Consider the following 21,358-nt stretch of genomic DNA (forward strand, 5'->3'; position numbering starts at 1 on the left):
TGAGTTACAATCACCGGGCTTTGCTGAGCAGGCTGCAGCTTTCAGCACTCAAAGGAACACACCCAAGACCCAATTACAGCCTGGATTTGTGTGTTAAAGTAAGTGGAATGTGGTTAATTAAGAGTTTCCCCCTACTCCTGTGCGAGCGCGGAGCCCGTGTTGGCAGCCCGCATCCGCGCACATTCCGCTCTGGCGGTGTCACGGGCGAGGCGAGGCTGCGACATTCTCCGGGGTGCCTCGCTCCATTCAGAAGCAGCAGGGCTTCCCTCTGGGTACAGCCAGGTGATTTGGTTCCTACACTGCAGCCTGCCAGGACAAAGGGGACGGTGCACCTGAAACACGGTGTCCTGCTAAAACCAGAGCACTCTGACAGCTGCCAGTGTGCAATTCGGAGACAGAAACCTGATCCTGGCTTAAGCTTTGGATTTCCCTTGAGGAGAAGGCCTCCACAACAGCTCTCTTCTGCTCAACATCTTACCCAGGAAATGGTAAAGCTGAATTCAGTGTCTTTCTCAGACTAACAAGGTTTGAATTTATACCTCCCAGAAGTACTGGAGGGTACATGAATCTGCAGGCTCACCTGGGTAGAAAGATGCCTTCACATCTGTTCAAGCTGAATTTTTGTGCAGCTAGGCATGCAGAATTCATGGCACTCAAAGGAAGAACAGCAGAAGAGCCCAATTCTGTACCTGGGAATAAAAACAACTGTGTATCCAGATGTGTTAACAGTATGCTCTGTTCACATTCTACCCTACATTGGCATTGAACGGAAAAAGTCATCCAGCAAAAAGAAAGAGGCTTTTTCTTCCCCTGGTGAGGTACCTAATACCTAAGCTGAATATCTGCTCTGTCTCACCTCTTCTGTCTCTGTAAATTTTTCACACCTGCTTTGGAGAGGAAGGATGTAGGGGATCTTCTTAAGATTATATCTGATTTATAGCAAGGAAATCCTTTTCAACTGTACAATCCCTTATCTTAATCTGAACAATGTCAACCTTAATTTAAATCCTTGGTCTTCTACTTCCTGAACAAATGCCCCACATTTGGTGGAGTCAATCATCATTTGTACATTAAATTCCACAAGTTCTTAGCTGAGGTCAGTGTCATCCAAACAACTTAATCTTGGAGCCAGCAAACTTAGTAATTAGATCTTATAAGAGAGGATATAGATGCTTCCACAAGTGGTCTAAGCCAATATAAAGTCTTATTGCTCTCAAAAGACTGATTTCAGCCTGTGCTCCTCATGCCTGCTTCTCAGCATCTAGGTGGCCATATGGTTGTCATCTTGGTGATCTAGCTGACCACGTACAGCCACAGAAGTGCCTGTGCTCACACCAACATTTCATGGGTCCGTGTGCCCATGGTATGAGGGACAACAAGCAGGAACAGGCTTCCTTTTGTGGCACACAGACTGGCTTAAACTGCCTGTGTCCCATCATTTAATATAAACCAGCAATTATAACCACTGGACCTCCATCGTAAGAAGCGCACCCCAAGAGAGTTTGCTCCAAAATATCAGTGACATTCTGGGACATAAGCAGGAGCTTTTCAATCAAGTCCAAGCAGCTTAGAAGGAGTTTTCTGTGATCACTGCCTCTATTTGGCCTTCCTACATGATACTTTAAGTGCCTGGAGCTGTTATCTTGAATTTGAATCCTCTGTGGAATAAGGAGAGTTAAAATGGGATTATTGGCACACTTCATGCATGGTGGCAGTATGCTGAGCTATCCAGGCAGCAGGAAAAATATGTGAAATATTCTCTTTCCAGCTTTAAAAGTTCTCAGGATAATCTGTGATTTCTTTTACAAGAACTTAAAGAGTGCATCACTGAGACCAAAGGCATGTTTAACCAGTTCTTGTTTTTGACAGCAACCAATAGCAGAGGCATCAAGAAGACATTAGGAAAGAAAGAAAAAGCACATCAATAGCAAACCTTCCCTGTTTCCCTCTGTCAACAGCTTAGGGTCTTCTTCAGCCACAGGTTATAACAGGTGCTCATGTTTGACATTCATGTTTGACATATTACAAGGCAGCAAGAAATATTTCCACCGCAAATCTGCCCTCTGCCCATTAGTGTTTGACTCTGGGATCTCCCAGTATCCCTATTGATGAGTTTCATAGTTCAATGATGTGAAAATACAGAATTTGTTTGTTATAAGTTTCCCAGGCAACTTCAGTGGATGTTACACTAATTATTGTCACTTCTCTTTTTCTACAGATTTCACTTTTTTTCTATACCCTTTTCCCCTGTAGGTCCTTCCCCAGACTTCAGTCTACAGACTTCTACAGCTGGGCCAGACTTTCAGCTACCATTGATAGTGCCTGGGAATATTTTCTACCTCTTTTTTTTGTCCAGGGTTGATGATGAACATTATGCATGAGAAAGAACTGTAAATTATCTGTAACCGAATCCTCACAATCAAGAGCCCTACCGACTCAGCTGCAAATTCAGGCACTCTTTCTTCTCTCACTTCTAGTCCTGTAGCTGTTAGACACAAGTGTTTGCCAAAAGATTTACCTCTTCACTTCTCTCCAATGCCCCATCTGTTTACTTAGTTTTGCCTGGGATCCTCCTTTGGAGTGAAACAACTTACTTGCTGCTAAATTTGTTTCTTCCTGCTCTTACCCTCCTCATTAAGGCCTCAGCAATGGCACAGGTACAACTGCATCCAGTTCAGTCCTCCTCTGGTGTTTTAGACAGCAACAGCTATCTCCAGGTTTTTATTTCAGATGCTTGAAATACTAGAGCTACAATGAGCCCAGAAGAGCCTGAAGGCCAGCACAGAGAGGCTTAGCACTGAACAATATGATTGCAGGACATTGACTTGGGCTTTGACTGCAGGCACTCCTGTATGTGGATGCTGCTGTGATCTCAGAGCAGGAGCAGAAAGAGCCCTCCAGGAGTGTCTGCTACTGCTTTTTTTCTGTGAGGCAACCTTGATGTGAGTCTCTGAAACAGAAGACTGAATCCAAGCCTATTGATTCCTAGATCAGTGCTCCGGTCTCGAGGTTATTTCTACCTCTCTGAGCGCTGTATTTTGTGCAAAGTCCATCCTGCCAGCTAGGTGGCTCAGATCATGTCTGACAGACCTGACACGAGGTCTGCCTTTACAAGTCGTAGATAGACTGAGACCCACAGCCTCTAGCCATCTGTGCAAGCAGAATTTAAACCACAGAGGAAAAGGGGTACTTGCAACTGCTAAGAGAGGTAAAAAAACTCAGAAACTGAATCCCTCAGTTAAGAGCTCAGTGTTTAAAGTACAAGTGGCAAGTGGTGTCAAACTACCATTTATTTTTTTTCTAAAAACTCTCATCAATTTAGGATCGTATGTATATAAAGGGGAGGGAGGTGGTCTGTCTATATATGTGTACCCAATTTCTGTGCACATAAATCTATTAGATATACATTTTATATTTGTGTACATGCAATACATATACATGTGTAAGTATATATGTATGCATATACACGTGTGGGCTTATGTGCATATATACATTAATATGTATGTACATTAATAGAATAGACTTTCTCACTTGGCTATTTAAGGCAAGATTTCTGAAAGAAAATTAGTGCCAAAACCCCATTAAATTTTCTGACTTACTCTCTCTGACTTCTCTTAAAACTCAAGACTCAGCCAACAGATATGGTCACAAAACCCTCTATATTCTATTCACAGAACGTCCAGCCTCATCTTCCTGAAGTCTTCATCTGAGCCTTTTAATTTTTCTTTTATTTCTTTTTCCCACTTTTTCTTCAATTTCTCTTCAGATATTTTTAATCAGTTATTATATCATTTTTTTATCTAGGCTATTCTTCATGTGTTTTCCATAATATTTGCATTTGTGGTTCTGATTTCCATCCATCAATGGCAATTTGGGTATAAAGTCTGCAGAAGTGAAAGGAGATACTACATCATCTCTGGATGTCTCATTCCAGTTTTCTAAGCTATGGACTTCATCTCCTTATGTCCTGGAGTCAATGGAAAGAATTAAACCCCTTCCCAAGGGAACAGGGGACATTAGTTCTGGAAGTGCCTACCTGTTTTCTGCATGCACAGTACCTGCAGAGCTGTGTCATTTCACTTAGACCCCTACAGTGGGATGCATAAAGCAGAGCTTGACAATTTTTAGCTGTCTTGATGACAGTAACTTTTATTCTGAACTGAAATCTTAGACTGAAAACAGGTTTAATTAAAACAGTGAGAGCTTGTGTGTAAACCAGCCCTTAGGCACCTTCACAGAGTCATATAAATCAGAGCCAAACAAGACACGTTATGTTCCTGAATGCATCTGCCTGTCAGAGGCAGCCCACCCGTGCAGGATATCTTGTAGCATTTTATTCAGCCTAGTTTTAAAAGCCCAAATCATTCCGCCATTTATTCCAACTTGCACAATACACTCAGAGCAAATGCCCTGACTGCTTAAGGTCATTTAAAAACCCTGCAACACTGTACATAAAAATTGCTACCAGCAGTGTCCTGCTCAATTTACAGACAAGATATTGCAACACTAAATAAATTCTTTTTACAGTTTCAGCTTGTTTCAGTGCTTTTATTTATTATGACTGCTATGATTTTATAATAACACTTTTATTGTAGTTGTGTCTGTCACAGAAATCTAAATACATTGCATAGGGAAGTAGGTAATATCATTCCTTTGTAAAGGACTGGGGCACTGCTGCCATGGCAGTGCAGAGCTAGAACTGAATACCAAGTCAGCAGCACAGTTAGGATCATATTTGCTCTACCTGAACTTCAAGATTCAGCCGTGTTAAAATGGACATTTTGAAGTAGCAACCATGTTCTACTACTGCCATGAATAAACTTAAATGTTCCCACAGAAAAACTAATAACATGGAACAGATGAGAGAGGACAGACATGATGTTTTCTTTAAAATCGTTTGGGGGAACACATCGGAAATGACCTCCCCATCCCTGAAGAATCAGTACAATCCACTCTCTGCCATCACAGACCTAACAGCCATTTGGCTTCCAGGAGATCTGCCAGGGACTGGAGTCATATCACAGGTGGGTTTAGGTTCCTCTGCAGCTTTGTGGTATCCCTTACCTTTCAATGACACTCAGACACAGAAAGGGGAAAAAAAATACAGAAACTAAGAAAGGTAAAAATGACATAAGGTACCTCATCAGGTGCAAGGTCTGCAGGAAAGAAAGAATCTCTGCCTAGGAACTGGTGTAAGCTCATGCAACTCACACCATAAGTCTGCTGGGTGGACCCCAAACACTTCTCTACATCACATTTTCTGGCACAGACTGTAAACTTAGAGATTTCACTGGTGGACACGTTTGTAGCTGTATATCAAAACAGATCTACAGGGCCAAACTACACCATAACACATTACTTCTCTCACAAGATTGCCACAGGTTTTAACTCATTTCCTCTTGTAAAGGAAAATTTTGGAAAAGCAGCAGTAAAAAAAAAAAAAAAAAGCCATTGATACCACTAGAAAAGAAAAAGTGCTCTGAAAACACATGGATGTGAAAAGAGCTGTTTCCAGCAATCATGCAGTGCCTCTGCCATTTATCCACTTCTCTGTCTTCCTCTCTTTCAAGAAGCAGGTGCCCAGATAGATTTGCTCATGCATTCAGATTCCATGTTTCTTTTCAAAACTCTCATCATCAGGCACCAAAAAAAAAAAAAAAAGAAAAAAAGGAGAAAAGAAACCACACCTAGACTTCACAAGGCACTGATGAAAGGCTTTTCCTTGATAGTCAGAGAGGTATAATGAAGGGGGTAATTAAAAAAAAAGAGGTAGGATGTACTTCACAGTAGGGCTCCAAATAAAAATGGAGTCTGCAAAACCCAAAAGAGATGAGAGGTTGCCATTTTAGTGCATCATGCAGCACTGAATGAGCACAGAAGCTGTTTATCCTTGCAAATGCTCAGAGAGGAAATTATTCTTGCAAATAAACAGTCTCCGAGCCATGGCTTAAGACAGAGTGTAAGGGTGCATATGTTTGAGTGCAGTCATTCCAGATTTTGCATTACTTGCATTGTAGCATATTGTGACCTACATTAAATGGTTTCCATGCACTGGCCACAGAACAAGCAGGCTCCAGTGACAGAGCCCAGCATGCAGACAGCTCCATTTCATTAAGAAAGCAGTGCAGCATGCTACAGCTTTGCCATTTAAACAGCAATGTACATCTGCTGCAGTACAGACATCACTGGAGAATATCAGCTGGGTACTGCAGCACCGTGAGAGGGGTTAGAGGAGTCTGTGCTCCTGCCTAAGGTCCCCACCTCAGCTGACTTCCATTCCAAAGATGACAGTGCACCTCACAGTGCCATGTGGCAGATCAGATGCTAGTGCCCTGCTGATGTGTCTGCAGTGTTTCCGTTTTCCACAGAAGCTCACCAGTGGAGGTCAAATACCAAAGGCCACAAGGACCCTCCATGTATTTATAGTCACACATTCACAATACCATACAAGAGGCAATAAACCTCTGCACCTAAGCTGGCTTACATAGTTCCAGCTCGAAAATGTATGGGCAAAAAACCTACTAACCCCTTAAAGAGATAACAGGGAGTACATGGCAATAGTAACAACGTCCACGTGCTAGTCCACAGACCTTGTCCATGGGAGGACTGCGAAGAATTCTAAATCCCAGTTTTACAGAAAAGAAACTGAGATGGCTAAAGCTAATTGATTTCCTGCACTGTAGCACAGATATACTAAAAATGAAATATAGTCCTTACTATGTTTCTTTATATTGGAAAGAAATAAAAAATAAGTGGATGTGGACATGAATATATACAGAATAAAGTGCATATATATCTCGCAGACATACACAAACAAATGAGTAGAAAATAAGCCTGTATAAGAAGAAATAACTGTGTAAATTTAGAAAATGCCAGCTCTAAAATTCCTCCTGTGACCTTCTATCACTTTAAAGATGCAGTCTTCCATTGCCACAGAAAATGCTAGATTTTTCTCAGGTGTCAATAACGGCTGTAACTAGGAGTAAATACGGCTATAAATGCCATTTATATGCAAAGGGTCAGAAGTGATATTGCATGAGTAAGTTTAATAATAACTCTATTTATTCCTAAATACTGACTTTGCAATCTTATTGTTCATTAAATGTGTATGTTAAATGCAAAAAGGGTCACATTCTGTATTTACACAAATGTACTTACCACTTTTCTGGAATAAGTACCTTTTGGACAGACTGGAAATACAAGGTCACCGTCAGCTATGTGTTATACAGCTGTTCAGCTGTGTTATTTATCTGTGTATAGATCCAAAGCCTCCTAAGTGTGATCTGTGGGATAGTTTGAGTCACTTTCTTTGTCCAAATGGTCCATCTGACATGTCCCTCATCACACAGGGTACCGTATGCTGGGGTATGCTCTGAGGACTTGGATCAGATGTTATCAAGCCCTCACATTCAGTTTGCTTCTGCAAAGTGAAAACAAACACCAGCATGTCCATTTGGACTCAGCTGTGGTATTTCTATTTACCACATCAACTCCAGGCAGCCATCATAATTAGCAACCTCGTGAAGCTTATGCAGCATTTGGCTTCCTCCTGCCTGTTTGAGCAAATGGAAGGACATTTGGTGCGAGTGGAGCAGGCGGGGAGCAGCTGGGGAGGTGTCTGCATTCCCACCTTCATGCAGGGGTTCAAAGCTGCCTTTCTCCACCCCACCAGCTCAGTGCCTCTGATGACCCTGGACCAGACACAGGGAATCTCTGTGAATACAACAGTCATAACCCGCTCCTCTCTCCAGTATCCAGACTCCTACACTACCATGCTTTGGACACTGTCTGCAATGCCAGACATTTGATTTTACAGTTTTGTCATTTCTGACCCTCAAAAAAAAAAGATTGGTTTGAGCTCACTTTAACCCAGGGAAAATTCCCTTTTCTCTGCTGATGCTTTTTGTTAGCCACTGTAGACGGACAGCAGAGATCTGTGGTGTGCACAGTGTTGTCTTTCAGGCTAGGAAGGTGCGAAAGGTACCAGGATGCACTACACAATCAAAACCTTTGGAAGCAGATTGTCCTGTTCCAATGGTCCAGTCTTTCTGCTGCTCCTTATAGTGATTAACTGTACTCCTTGTTCACCAAGGAGACTGTAAAAAGAAAGACTTTTAATTTTCAGCAAAGACTATTTAATTTTGCTTTTAAGAAGGCATTGCAAATGGAAGAGAAGTTGCACATCAGAATTTGCTGCAAGGAGCAGTTGTGAAATCTAGGATTCATAATGGCTGAGCAATGGAGGGTTTGTAATCACTGCACAGACAACACACTGTCACCAAAGGTTGAGGTACACCTGATACTGCCTTATTGCAGATAGTGGCAATAAGAAATTTTTGAGGACCTTTGCAGTCAAACATTTCTAACATTTTATCATCTTCCTGTCTGTAAGCTTTGTTTAGCTGATCCTGATGAATTTAGCAGAAAGTTTCATCCATGACACCACCCGCCCCTTGTACCACAGTACACTTGAAAACAGAATGCCACCCAATTCAAACTCATCACTAAAATAATGCATCTATCTCCTACGCAACGTCAGTGTGAGGAGGAGAAATTCCTAATGAATGTCTCCAGATCCTCAGAGGATGTCAGAAACAACACTAGCCCATTTTTTTTCCAAGCCCACATAAAACTGAAAGGCTATGGTTCTGCAGGGAAGTGGGATGGATATATCTGTTTAACAAGGACAAGCAGACAGTAGAAGGTAAAAAGTAGGGAACAAAATAACCTTTCAGCAGTGCAATTTCTGAGAAGTCTGTTCTGTCAGGAACTTGAAGAACAACATACGGGGACAGCTTCCCCATGATGCTCTGAGAATGGAGTGTTAATCAGAAGACTAGTTGCAGCTTGTCAGCTAGTCACTGAGCATTGCATGCATGAGAGTTTGGGACATTTTTTGTGATTACAAAATCCACTGTTAGCTTTCACCACATAATTTTACAGCAGCATCCCAAATACCACACAGAGCAAGTCCAGCATGGCCATACCAAAATATTTTGTCGCATATAAAACCTTCATCGCCCTCATAAATTTCTTTCCATCACCACCCACACCCTGCAAGTCCTGATTCTAGAGTGATATAGAAGAAATTGCAGTCAACTGACTGTGGGTATGCTTGGTCTTGCTTGGCACAACATACTCAAGGATGAGCATTCTTGCTAGGATGCTGACCTTGAACTGCAGAAAACAAATCATATTTTAGTATTTACAGACAGATCCTTGCTGGATAAGGTGAGCAGAAAACTGAGACTATATGCTTCCTGTCTCTAGCAGCAACATGAGAATATGGATAATCCTGCAACATGTCTTCAAAGTGTATAATGGAGTTAAAATTTAATAGCTGTACATCACTCTCTATATAAATCACAGGAGTAAATAAACCAGATCTTTCTCCCTTTCTATCTCAAAAGCCAAACAACTATCCTATCACCTATACCTACACCTTCTTTGCAAATCCCATATGCCTTCTCTCCACCCAGAGTGTGTTTCCTCAGGAATGTCTCTTTTCCCATATTTCTTCAACAGTGCCCCAAGGTAGAATAATTATTTTTCCTCAAAACAGATAAAGATATAATGATGGCTTTACTATACACAGAAGTGATGCTGCAATTTCTCTATCATTTTCAGGATGTTAATAATAAAAATACATGCTTCTACTGCAACCATTATGCCACTGCCTCTTGCCTGTGCTGTGATGACAGGCTGATTTAGACACTATTCCCAGGAAGATGAAAGAGTGAGGAGAAGTTGTAAAATGCAGGTATGAAATCTGCAATTTCAGAAATTCTTATGGTGACAGTGAGTCCTTGCAGTCTTAGGAAGAGTGAGGTTTCTAGCAGCTGGGATTGCCAGGCAAAGGTGGGTTGGGTGCAGGAATCAACTGCGCCATGGGTGTGTTGGTCACTGCACATCAAGCCCATCACATTGAAGCCAAGGTCAAACCAGGACTTCAAGCCAGAAAAGCAAGGTCAGCGTCAGCAAACTTAGGGACTGCAATTTAGCTAAGGCAAGGATACAGGACAAGGACTGAGCTTAAATCACAGGATTACGGGATAATTCTGTTTGGGAGCAACCTCAGGAGGTTGTTAGTCCTACCTCCTGCTCCATGCAGGGTCAGCTATGGTGTCAGAGAAAGTTGCTTGGAACTTTATCCAGCCAGATCTTGAAAATTTACAGGGATGAAAACTGTACGGTCTTCCAGGAAACCTCTTCCACTGCTGGACTGTCTTTATTGATTCTCCTTACATGCACTCTGAACCTGTCTTTTTTCACCAAAAGCCTGTTTTCTCTCATCCTATCTCACACACTACTACAAAGAGCCTGGCTCTGTCTTATCAGTGCTTCTCATAGGTGCTGGGGCCTTCTGTAAGGTCCCCCCACATCCACCTCATCTCCAAGCTGAACAAGTCCAGCTCCCTCAGCCTCTCCTCACAGGGCACGTGCTTCAACACCTGACCATCGTAGTGGCCCTGCTGAACTTGCTCCAGTTTGTCAATTACTTTCCTGTACTGGGATCACAAAACAGGTTGCTGTACCTAGATGTGGTCTGTTGAGTGCAGAGTAGGGGGAGAAGGTCACTTCCCCCAGTTTACTGACTGTGCTCCTGTTCATACATTAAGGAGGCTTTTTCCCTCTGTGCTGCAGGGCTCGTGCAGCCTGCTGTCTGTCAGGTCCTCATTTCATAAGGCTCCTGTCAGCCCATTCCACCAGCCTGTCTTGGTGCATCTCTCTGGCTCTGCCCTTGAGTGTATTGACAGGTGCCTCCCAGTCAGGCTTGATGAGGTCATTGATAAACATGTTACACAGGTCAGGTCTCAGGACAGAGAACTGATAAACCTCACTGAAGATGTGGTGGTACAAAGGAAAAACACATAGCTCAAGGAACTCCAAGCATCCCCTGCAGATGATCCATAGCTTGGAAAATTGAGGAATTGCCTGACAACAAAATGAGCAAAAGAGAAAAACAGGGAAAAAGGAAGATGGAAGATGGAAAAAGGAAAAAGAAGAGAGGGAACAACAGCCAAACTTCTGAGTGAAGAGGTCTGAAATAAAGAAGCAGAATGTGTGGTTGAAGAGATAGTCAAACCAAACAAATAGAAACCTGCCACCATGCCCAGGGGGTTTTGTACCACACCTGATTCAGGTAGCATTAACCTAGTGCATATTCTGGCTGTCACCATGGCTTAAGTATAGATGTGATTGACAAGCAGACTTTATCACATTTTCCTGAAAACACTGATGACTTTCATTCGAAGGTCACTTTTTGAATATTTAAAAAGCAGCATGACAGTAAAAGGCTTATGAACATAAAAATAATGGTCCTGTATATACAACTTCATGTATTCACATTCATGACAGAACATTTAATCTTGAAGAACAGGAGGAAATCCTCCACTGGTCTCAGATACATATAAGATATTTTTATTTCATTGACTTTATAAATGTCTGAGTTTGGGTGAGCTCATGATTTGAGACTCCTTTTATAGCCAGTAGACAGAAATGAGCACATCCAGAGAGTGATTTATTAGAGCAGTCTTAAATGCAAATCTCCTCTGGAGACTTCAATTTCTCTCTTCAATTTCAGTGAAGGGAAGGTCGTGTGTCTAGCTCAGACTTGGTTACCTGACTTAGAGCAGAAAGTAAGGATCCTTCCCCCTGTAATTACACAGAACACTGGGAATCCCACCTGAGCCTTCCTGAGAGCAGCTGATTCTTGTGGGAACAAGATTTTTATTGCACAAGACTATAACAGGATCTAAATCCTCCTGTCTGCTTTTTTTCATTACCTTTGGTTTACAGACACTGTTCTAAGATATTAAGTCTTAGAGATAGTGGGGAAAAACTTGAGGAAAGATGTTGTTGTGCAAGCAGCACATTTCAAAAATTAACGCCAGAGATTTCACTAAGGCAAAAAAAAATATCTCTGGCTCATCATATCATAGCACCAACTTGCATCCCATGGTTGTAGAGTAGCAAAATGAAGGCAAAAGCATTAAAATCACTCATGAACAACTTCAACATGATTTTCACTCATTTTTGATTCTGTGTCAGAAACACCTGTGCAGACACTATATCATATAGATGCTCCAGAGAAACGACGATTGTACTGCCACCTTGGAAAAAGTAGGAATCCCAAGTGTCTTTGAGATGCACATGCCCAGAAAAACAGAAATGGAATTCACTTGATCACAGCTAGAGATCTACCACAGATGTCTCAACATCTGAACTAGGCTTCTTTTGTACTCAGTGGAGAACAAGAGATATTTTCTGGGGAACTTCTGAGCTTGCAAAAAAGCAGACATCTAATGCTCAAGTCTGTTGCACATATGCAGGTATCTAGTGCCATTTCAGGTGTCCTAGAGGGATTGCAGTATCCAATGGGGTTGTCACATATGACAAAGGACCTATGTCCTCCTGGAACAGGAGCTAGTAGCCAAGTGGAAGTATCTTAAACTGCAGCAGGTGCCACAATTATATAGGCACATTGAACTGGACTTTTACATAGCAGGGATGGAATTCAGGTCCAGAATGTAGAAGCATGTTAGACACTTGAAATCAGCTGGTCACCTGTAGGTATTTCTTTTAGACTGAGACTATTAGCTCTCAAGACTCTACTGTATTGACTAGACCTTCATCCATTGTAAGGGAGGCTTAGACACCTCACTTGCATCCAAACACGTCTCAATGTGCATTCACTCTTAGAGTGGCATCGAGTTGTCTAAATGCCATAAAAGATGCCACAGGACTTCCAGCTGCTCCAGGTGAACTTGCAACTTTGTTAATGATGTGTCTTTTATAAGACAGACCCATATGGGTGTCTGAGATTCCTTCAGGCACCTCAGATTGAATTAAGCACCTGTATTTTAATGACTGAATTGAACTTGCAAGATAATGTGATGGTTTCCAAGCCCAGGATTCACAGCAGGAGAATACCAACACATCCCTCAGCAGGTGATGTACCTGTACTACAAAAACAGTCTGGCACCTCCTCCCATGCATGCACACAGGTGAGACATTAATGATGAGCTGCAACAGCAGCAATGGTTGGACAGCAGCAAGAGAACCTTAGGTACTTCTCACCCTTCCACATGCAAGGTAACCTGGAAGAGGAAGGATTTGTCCCGTCCCATTTCAGAAAACACCAGTATCAATTTGATACAGATGTGAACAGGGCACTGGAGAGAAATGGATGCTATTAGGGCAGAGTTCACCTGACATTTTCTTTGGCATAGCATCCTTCGCAAGAGCCAGCTTCCCTTCCCTGACTTCCAATGCAGACTACATGACCTGTTCAAATGTAGATATCTGTACTGTGAATTTCAAGATCTGGTCACATCCCACACTGGAGGACACAAGAATCTCAGCAGCAAGGTTGCCTCATGCTTTCTCCATCTCCTAGGAAAATGGATAAACTGGCTCAAAGAAACTGTTTGGAAAGTCTCCCGTAGATAATATTACCTACACTTCTCCCAGTGCTGGACTGCCCCATGAAGCAGATCTGCTTCTGCCTCTCACTGAAGTGCTTTTACTTCAATTTTTTCAAGAAATGTTATATGAGGGTGACAGCTTTTGAGGAAGGACTTTGAGAGACAGAAATACATACATATAATCTCTGTGTGTATATGTATATGCTTTTTCCCCACCACTCCACAATTCTGCCCAATCGTTTTTAATGGTCCAAAGTTACAGGAGTTTCGTCATTTCCATAGGAAAGCTATTCTAACATTTATTACTTTACAAGTTCACTCAATAGTTACTCTGTTCTTAGCCTATATTTTATTTCTGTGAGAATTGAAAATGTATCAAAAGCCAACAGTAAAATAGAAGGAGAGAAAAAAGGAAAAAACGTGTAGAGGCATACAAGAAAGAGCTTGTGGCATATGCATGAGTGTAAAACTTCAAGAAAAAGTTAAATTAATGAAGGTAGTTCACAGTTTAAAATTAATTTTTTTCACATTTCCTTTTCTCAAAGGTTCCTCTTCTGTATTCCAAATATAAATGGTGGTGGGATTATTTAGAAACCAAGTACATTATAACTAAGGCCTATAGCAACCTCACTGAGCAGTGAAATTTGTTGTCTCCCTCTGATCCTCAGATTATGGAGATGAGGGGAAGAATGTACATCAGTAAGATTCCCTACCGAGATAGCTTTTCACTCTTTTCAGTAAGAAAAAGATCAAAGGGAAAATAGCTAATTAACATACCAAAGGAGACAAAACCCCTAGAGCTTTATCGTTGTTGCAATCCAATAATAAACAGCCAAGTACAAAAAAGATTATTTGATAGTGACACACAGAATTGAAAGCCTTTGAAATGTCAGCTTCTCAAAAAAATATTTTTGGAAGGAAAAAAATATCCATAATTATACAGAATAATGCTTAAGCATTGGGGAGTAGCTCTTCACTCCTATGAGAGCTTGCTTGTAAAACTACTGTGCTTAAGAACAACAGCTTGGGTTGCCTTTATTTAAAATAAAATAAATTTTAAAAAATACCACACAAAAGGCTTCAAATCCCTTCCTAAGCAAACACTCAATTCTTTCATAAATTAAAAATTAAGTACAGTTGTACTTGTTCTATTAAAAAATAGCATCAACATCCATTCCCAGACAATCTTCCTGCTTTTACAGACTTGAGGGCAGTGGGACACCAAGATTTCAAATGATGGCTGTCGAGGCTGGTGAACTCCTATTCCATGCTGTAAGTTCTAGGTAGTTTTAGAAAGCCAGAGGCAAAAAAGACAAATTCATGTAGCTGTAAATCATGTGAAACTCTTCCCTGGGGGAAGCAACTGCTCAGACTACATGGATGCATCAATACCAATAAAAGAAAAAGGACTGGGGCATGGGCCCAAGCATATTAATTTGCAGGTGGTTTCTGTGGCACACTTCTGGCTCAGAGCAGCTTTCTTTTCACAGCACTATTAAAAAATTAGCACCACTCTGAGGCCATTCACAACAGATACTTGGGCATAGACAGCCTGAGTTTGGGGATAATTTTAGCTTCATGGACGGGAACAGTTACAGAATCACAGAATCACAGAATGATTTAGGTTGTAAAAGACCTCCAAAATCATTGAGTCCAACCTTTGACTGATCACCGACTCATCAATTAGACCAGAGCACTGATGGGATGAGCCTACAAGCATTGAGGCATCTGGCTAATGTCATTACTTTCAATTACATTTAAATTATCATGGCAATAGGTACCCGAGCAAGGAAGGAAAGTACACATCATTCCTGTCTTCAAAAAGGGCAAGAGGGGTTATCCAGGGAATTATAGGCCAGTCACATTGATCCCTGGGAAGGTGATGGAGCCACTAATCCTGGAAACTACATCCAGGCACAGTAAGGACAAGAAAGCCATCAGGAATAGGCAGCATGGATCCATCAAAAGGAAGTCATGCTTGACCAACCTGATAGGTTTCTATGATGAAATAACTGTTCCAGTAGATGAGGGAAGAGCAGCAGATGTTGTCTACCTGGATCTCAGTAAGACTTTTAATGGTGTCTCCCTTAAGATCCTCCTAGAGAAGCTGATGAAGTATAGGCTGGATGAGCAGACTGTGAGGTGGGTTGAAAACTGGTCGCATGGCTGGGCCCAGAGGTGGTGATCAGTGGCACAAAGTCTAGTCAGTCCAAGTATTAATTGGCACTGTACCCCAGCTTGTCACTCTGGGCTACAGGCTCCAATCCTGTTCAGCATCTTCATCAATGATCAGGATGATGGGACAAGGTGTGCTCTCAGCATATTTCCCAATAACACAAAACCAGGAGTGGCTGATACACCAGAGGGTTGTGCTGCCACACAGGAACTTCAACAAGCTGGAGAAATGGGTTAACAGGAACCTCATGAAGTTCAACAAGAAATGCAAAATCTTGCATCTGGGGAGGAACAACCCCAGGCAGGAGCACATCCTGGGGGTCCACTCAGCTGGAAAGCAAATTTGAATGTGGACACCAGGTTGAGTATGAACCAAGTGGGACCTGGTTGCAAAGAAGGCCAATGGCATCCTAGGCTGCATTACACAAAATAGTCATCACATGGAGAGAGCTGATCCTTACCCTCTATCCACCACTGATGAGTCCACACTTGGAGTACTGTATCCAGCTCTGGGCTCCTCATTACGAGAGAGACATGGGCATACTGGTGAGGAGAGTCCATCAAAGGGCTGTGGGGATGATTGAGGAAAAAGAGCACCTCACGTACAAGGAGAGGGTGAGAGAGCTGGGACTCTTTAGCCTGGAGAAGAGAAGGCTCAGGGGGATCTTATCAAGGGATATGAATAACTGACGGGAAAGTGCAAAGAAGACAGAGCCAGATTCTTCTCAGTGATGTCCAGTGACAGAACAAGAGGTAATGTGCACAAACTGAAATACAGGAAGGTGCTCCTAAACATAAGGAAACACTTTTTCACTGTGAGGGTGACTGAGCACCAGAGCAGGTTGCCCATGGAGGTGGCAGAGTCTCCTTCCATGGAGGTATTCAAAGCCATCTGGACATTGTCCTGAGAAGCTGCCTTTAAGTGATCCTGCTTGAGCTGGGGATTAGACCCAATAACCTCTTTCAAACTCAGTTGCTCTGGGGTTCTGCAATATTATCTCACACCAAAGGTATTCTCCCTTTATTAGGGCTGCTATTGTAGGAAAAAATTTATTTACTTTGCTTTTACTCCTCCTACTCTCTGAATAAAGGTAAGTTTCAGTTTCTACTGGAATCAGTCATTACAATAAAAAAATTTCTTCATTTCACACTGCAATTCCTTAATTTATTCAGCATATTTGTGACTCAATACTGAGTGCCGATCTATAGTCCTCATTGACAGCAGAACAACTTTTCTTGAACCCTTTTCATGCAAGGCAGGGATGCACAAGAGATGCAAGGAAACACTCGAAACTTGCTGCCTGACTCAGCCATTGAAAGCAGAATTCATACTAGTTAATATACAGTAAATACTGTGTTTTACCTTTTAGGTCCCAAAACAGGCACATCCATACCACTGGCACTAGAGGATCAAGAAGCAAGAGTGAATGGAGGACCCCAGCTTTTCAACAGGGCCTGGCTCAGTCTGGGGTATTTCAAAACCCAATCTGCTAGAGAGGAGCTAGCCCTCATGTGAACACAAGCCACATTGTGCTACACAAATCTTGGACCATGGACTGACCTCTGGCTGTCTTTCTACAGCAAAGCAGCAAATTGGTCACAGTCATAAATTACATCCTTGGGTGAAAAAGCTGCATCTGTATTCCCAGTTAAAACATGACAGTCACCAACTTGATGCAAAGAATATTCTAAATTAAACCACTTGGATCCAAAACTGAACAAAAAAGCCTCTTTCAGAGGGCCAGTCTTCCACTTCAGTCGTGCCAAGCTTAACGAGTCAGCTATTATATGTAGAGAGAAAAAGCTTTCCATTGAAAAGACACAATTATCATAAATAAATCCCTGAAAGATGCCCAGGATATGACATTTGAGAGGCTAAACCTGACTACATTGTGTTTTAGCAATGCCCATTGGTTCCTAAGTGCAGTGCAGGTTGGCCTGAAGAACCCAAAATAACCACCTGTAGCTGCAGCTGACAGGATTGTCACTGTCACTGACAGTGACACAGGTCAAAAGAATCCAAAGTCCACACTTCTGAGTCTGCCCTGATAGTCCAGCAGCAAAGGCCTGCCTTTCACCCTGCTAGTGGTAAACTCAAGCTCACAGCATAATTTGGCCTGAAATCCCAAAATAACTGAGAACTCATTCTACTCCTCAATGAAGAAAACATCCTCATGTAGCCAGCATAAGTGCTAAACCCAGACTGATCTGGAACTGTACAAACTGGGTTTTAACAACTCCCCTCTAGTTGTGACTGAGTTACACCCCCTATTAAAAAAGTCAGTCTAGAAAGAAATGAGGAGAAACTTAGCAGTCAGCTAATAAACAAAATACTTCTATGGGTTCTTTGTATAGATGCTTTGGGCAGGCTGTGAGTGCACCTCTGCTCTTCCAGAGTTAGTCATTTCAGTGTGAGATGATAAAAGTACCCAGTTTTAACCTCTATTGTTTTTCCACTTCAAAAAGACTCCAAAGACTCTCAGAACTTCTGCAGGACTGCAAAAATTCTTAATGATATTTGCTTGTGTGTCTCAACTTACCCAAATATCACATTTAGAAGTGCTTTTTCTAAAGCCGAAATAAATGTATATTACAGACTAGGAGAGATATTATGCCATAATGACTCTTTGGCAAGCTACCAAAATATAAAGGGCTTCTGACAAATCAATATAAGAAGTGTTTTCTACAACATAATAATTGCTTTAGCAATCTACAAGACACAATTTTTATATGTCCATTATCTTTTCACTATAAAAGCATTAGAGAATTTAGAAACATCATATGTGTATTTTCATGTCTGCCTATTCTCATGTGTTTTACTAAAAATAGTCCTTTCATCAGTCATTAGTCATTAGTACTAGGCAAATGCAGCCCTCTTCCCAAATAAGAATCACATATATTCTTGTAAATGGCAAAATTAATTCACTTCAGTCCCTATTGTGATTACTTTCTCCTATTGTTTTAAGGAAATGCTTTCAGGGGAAGGGGGAGAACTGTTGAGAAGGGCAACTATCTATGAATATCAGAAAACAGAGAACTTAACTTACAACAGAATATAACCAAATATTTTTACTACAAACCCAGTTCAGTGTGTTGTGACACATTGTAACATGACACATTACTTAAAAGATCAGTCAAAACCATCCACATTCTGAATAAGAAACACACACAAAGAGTCACTTATGAAATGGAGAATTATTTCCATAAATTAATTGGGAACAGATTTCCTCACATCTATTCCCACACAGAAGCAGCTTGTTCCACAGACAGGTTTTTCTTGCTTCAGTATGAGTAACCAGGAAAGTATTTGACCCTTGACAAATGATTTTGAATAACGAACATGTTTTTAAAATATTCCAATCTGCTCATGGGCAAATTCATCAGCAGAACAGCAGGCAAAATATTCTACCTTCATTACTTTTCATTATTTAGCCATCTATTCTAATGTCTCTTCAAAACCTCACCCTTTATAATGCCCCTGCCCCCTCCCTCTTTAACTCCAACTGTAGCAGTAGAGGCTTTTGTAAAAACCTCTTGATGGCATTCACTGCGTGTTAGTCTGCAAAGTGATGAGGTAGAGAATGCTTGGAATTAAAATAGGAAAATGATTACTACAGAGGAAATGCAATGGCAATAATCATCAAGTACACTAAGTTTTCACTGTTTGATTGCGAATCTCAACCAGCTGCCATAATTTCATATTCAGAGACAATTGGGGTGGAGGAAAAAGGAGTATGTTTTTTAAGGCTTTGTGAGGCTCCCTCACTTCCTCCTTATGTCAAGCTTATCTACACAAAAATATACACTAAATGAATATTGCTCAGATTGTAAAGTCAAGCATTTCAGTGCTAGTAAATGCCAAAATTAAGATTTCTTGAAAACATTAATTCAGTCCCTTATACATACGCATTGCGCCACACTCTTTAATTGCTTGATGACATACTGTTTTTTCTACATAGTCCTTGCCTCGTTCCTCTACTCATGCTTGATGGTGCTCACTTAATGAGTAAGCTATTCAACCTTTTCTTTTATCCTTGGTATTCAGTGTGGCCCCAATGCTTTATTTACAGCACACTATTTAAACCCTCCTAAGAAAGATGGAATTCGTTTTCTCATGGGTTTTTCCATGGCTGTCATCACTATCATATCTTAAATATTCATTAGGCCAGAGATAGAGGGATATGCTGTTGTTTGGTGGTTGGAAATCTCACCTGGGAGAGACCTCCAACACAGTCTCTGCTCCAATGAATACTGAAATAGCCTGTGTCAAACAGAATAGCTCCAACAGGAGACACTAACCTGGTACTTGCAAACACCTGGTTATAGCAGTCATCAGAAGGCTGGGAAACTTGGGTTGGAGACCTTCCTAACCAGGTAAAAACTGTCCCTAAGCTTTTGGAGGGCTAAATATGACATACCAGACTGGTGCTTGCTTTTCCAACAGAAGATTACTGTGGATAACACACTTAACTACAGGAGATGACTTACCACCATGTGAAGAAATTAAAAGTTGGCTTTCTTCTAGATGAAGGCAACTCTCCGTGACCTCAGGAATCTTCCCACCAAACTTTCTGTCTTCTTCAGACTCTTCTTGAACATCCAGTTCTCTCCATGTCCCCTACAAGTGCCCAGCATATAAGACTGTAAGCCTTCAACTGTAGGGTAAGTCTAAAGTACCAGGGAAAGGACCTAAGCCTAGTCTAGTCCATAAAGACCCTAAAATTGGGCAATCGTTCTTTAGCCCCACGTTTCCTAGTATTTGGTGCACGTGGTGTTACACCACTGCATAAGGTGCAAAGGTATCTGCCCCAAGCAGCTCAGCACCCACAGCTCAGCACTCACCTCTTTCTCTGTGAGGTTTTTAACAAACACTGGGTGTGTTAAACAGCCTCAGAGTGTGGACAGAAGCTTGAGGCTGAAATACACAACTCTTTTCTTTAGGCAAAGAACCAAACTAGGCCCCAGCATCTCAGTGCTTCTTTCCTCCTATGCTTAATCATAAACCTCCCAAGTCAGTAGCAGTTTCAAAAGGAGGAAACAATAACACCACTCCAAAATATTTAGAGTCTCTTGACTAAGGTGACTTCCTGATAAGCATAGTACTGGGTCGAATAAGCAGCTTTTTAGCTGGAAGATAGATTAGCAGCTCGTTAGACTGGCTGTAGATGAATGCAGCTGTCTTTGCCTTTTAAATTTGTTCTCAGCTATGACAGTGGTAAACACCAGTTTTGCAAAGTGAGAGTCAACCTCCACCCACTTTAATTTAACTTCTTTCTAATTCAAATAAAACTTATTTGTGTAATGCCTCCTTCACACTTTCTTACTCATTTGAGGGCTTGGTTTCTTAATTGCTGAGGATTGAAATACTTTAAGTGATTTTCTTTTGCTGACAAAGATTTCTTATAAGCAGGTTTCAGCTAGCTGTCTTTTTTTCAAACTTCCATGTCTGCCTATGCTCCATATAAAACATCTTTGTAGATTTCAGACTTTTTTCCATGGGATTTTCCCCCTTTCCCTTAAAATCATCCATTTTGGAATTTCATCTTCTCTTTTAATTGTCAGAACATACATTCAATTTGTCATAGAAACATGAGCTTTCCCGCATCTAACACATCCCAATTTAAATTTAAATGAACACTGATGGAGACAAAAATAATCTAAAATTTCATCTTCCTGCTGGGGATCTACTGGAAAGGTGTCAGGAATATGAAAATCTTTTCTGCAGAATTAGTCATAAACACAAAAGCAATCCCTGA

The 21,358-nt window shown here is 41.4% G+C and overlaps 1 long non-coding RNA gene across 1 annotated transcript; it reads right to left on the reverse strand.

Moving 5' to 3' along the window:
• Positions 1-595: 595 nt before the first annotated feature.
• On the reverse strand, positions 596-20,561 carry LOC138118769 (uncharacterized). The gene is made up of 3 exons (XR_011155282.1): positions 20,445-20,561; positions 20,091-20,220; positions 596-689 (listed from the first exon to the last, which is right to left on the reverse strand). It is a non-coding gene; the product is annotated as an uncharacterized lncRNA (long non-coding RNA).
• Between the last annotated feature and the right edge of the window lie 797 nt (positions 20,562-21,358).

This window comes from Aphelocoma coerulescens, chromosome 1 (genome assembly GCF_041296385.1).
Source record: "Aphelocoma coerulescens isolate FSJ_1873_10779 chromosome 1, UR_Acoe_1.0, whole genome shotgun sequence".
NCBI lineage: Eukaryota > Metazoa > Chordata > Aves > Passeriformes > Corvidae > Aphelocoma > Aphelocoma coerulescens.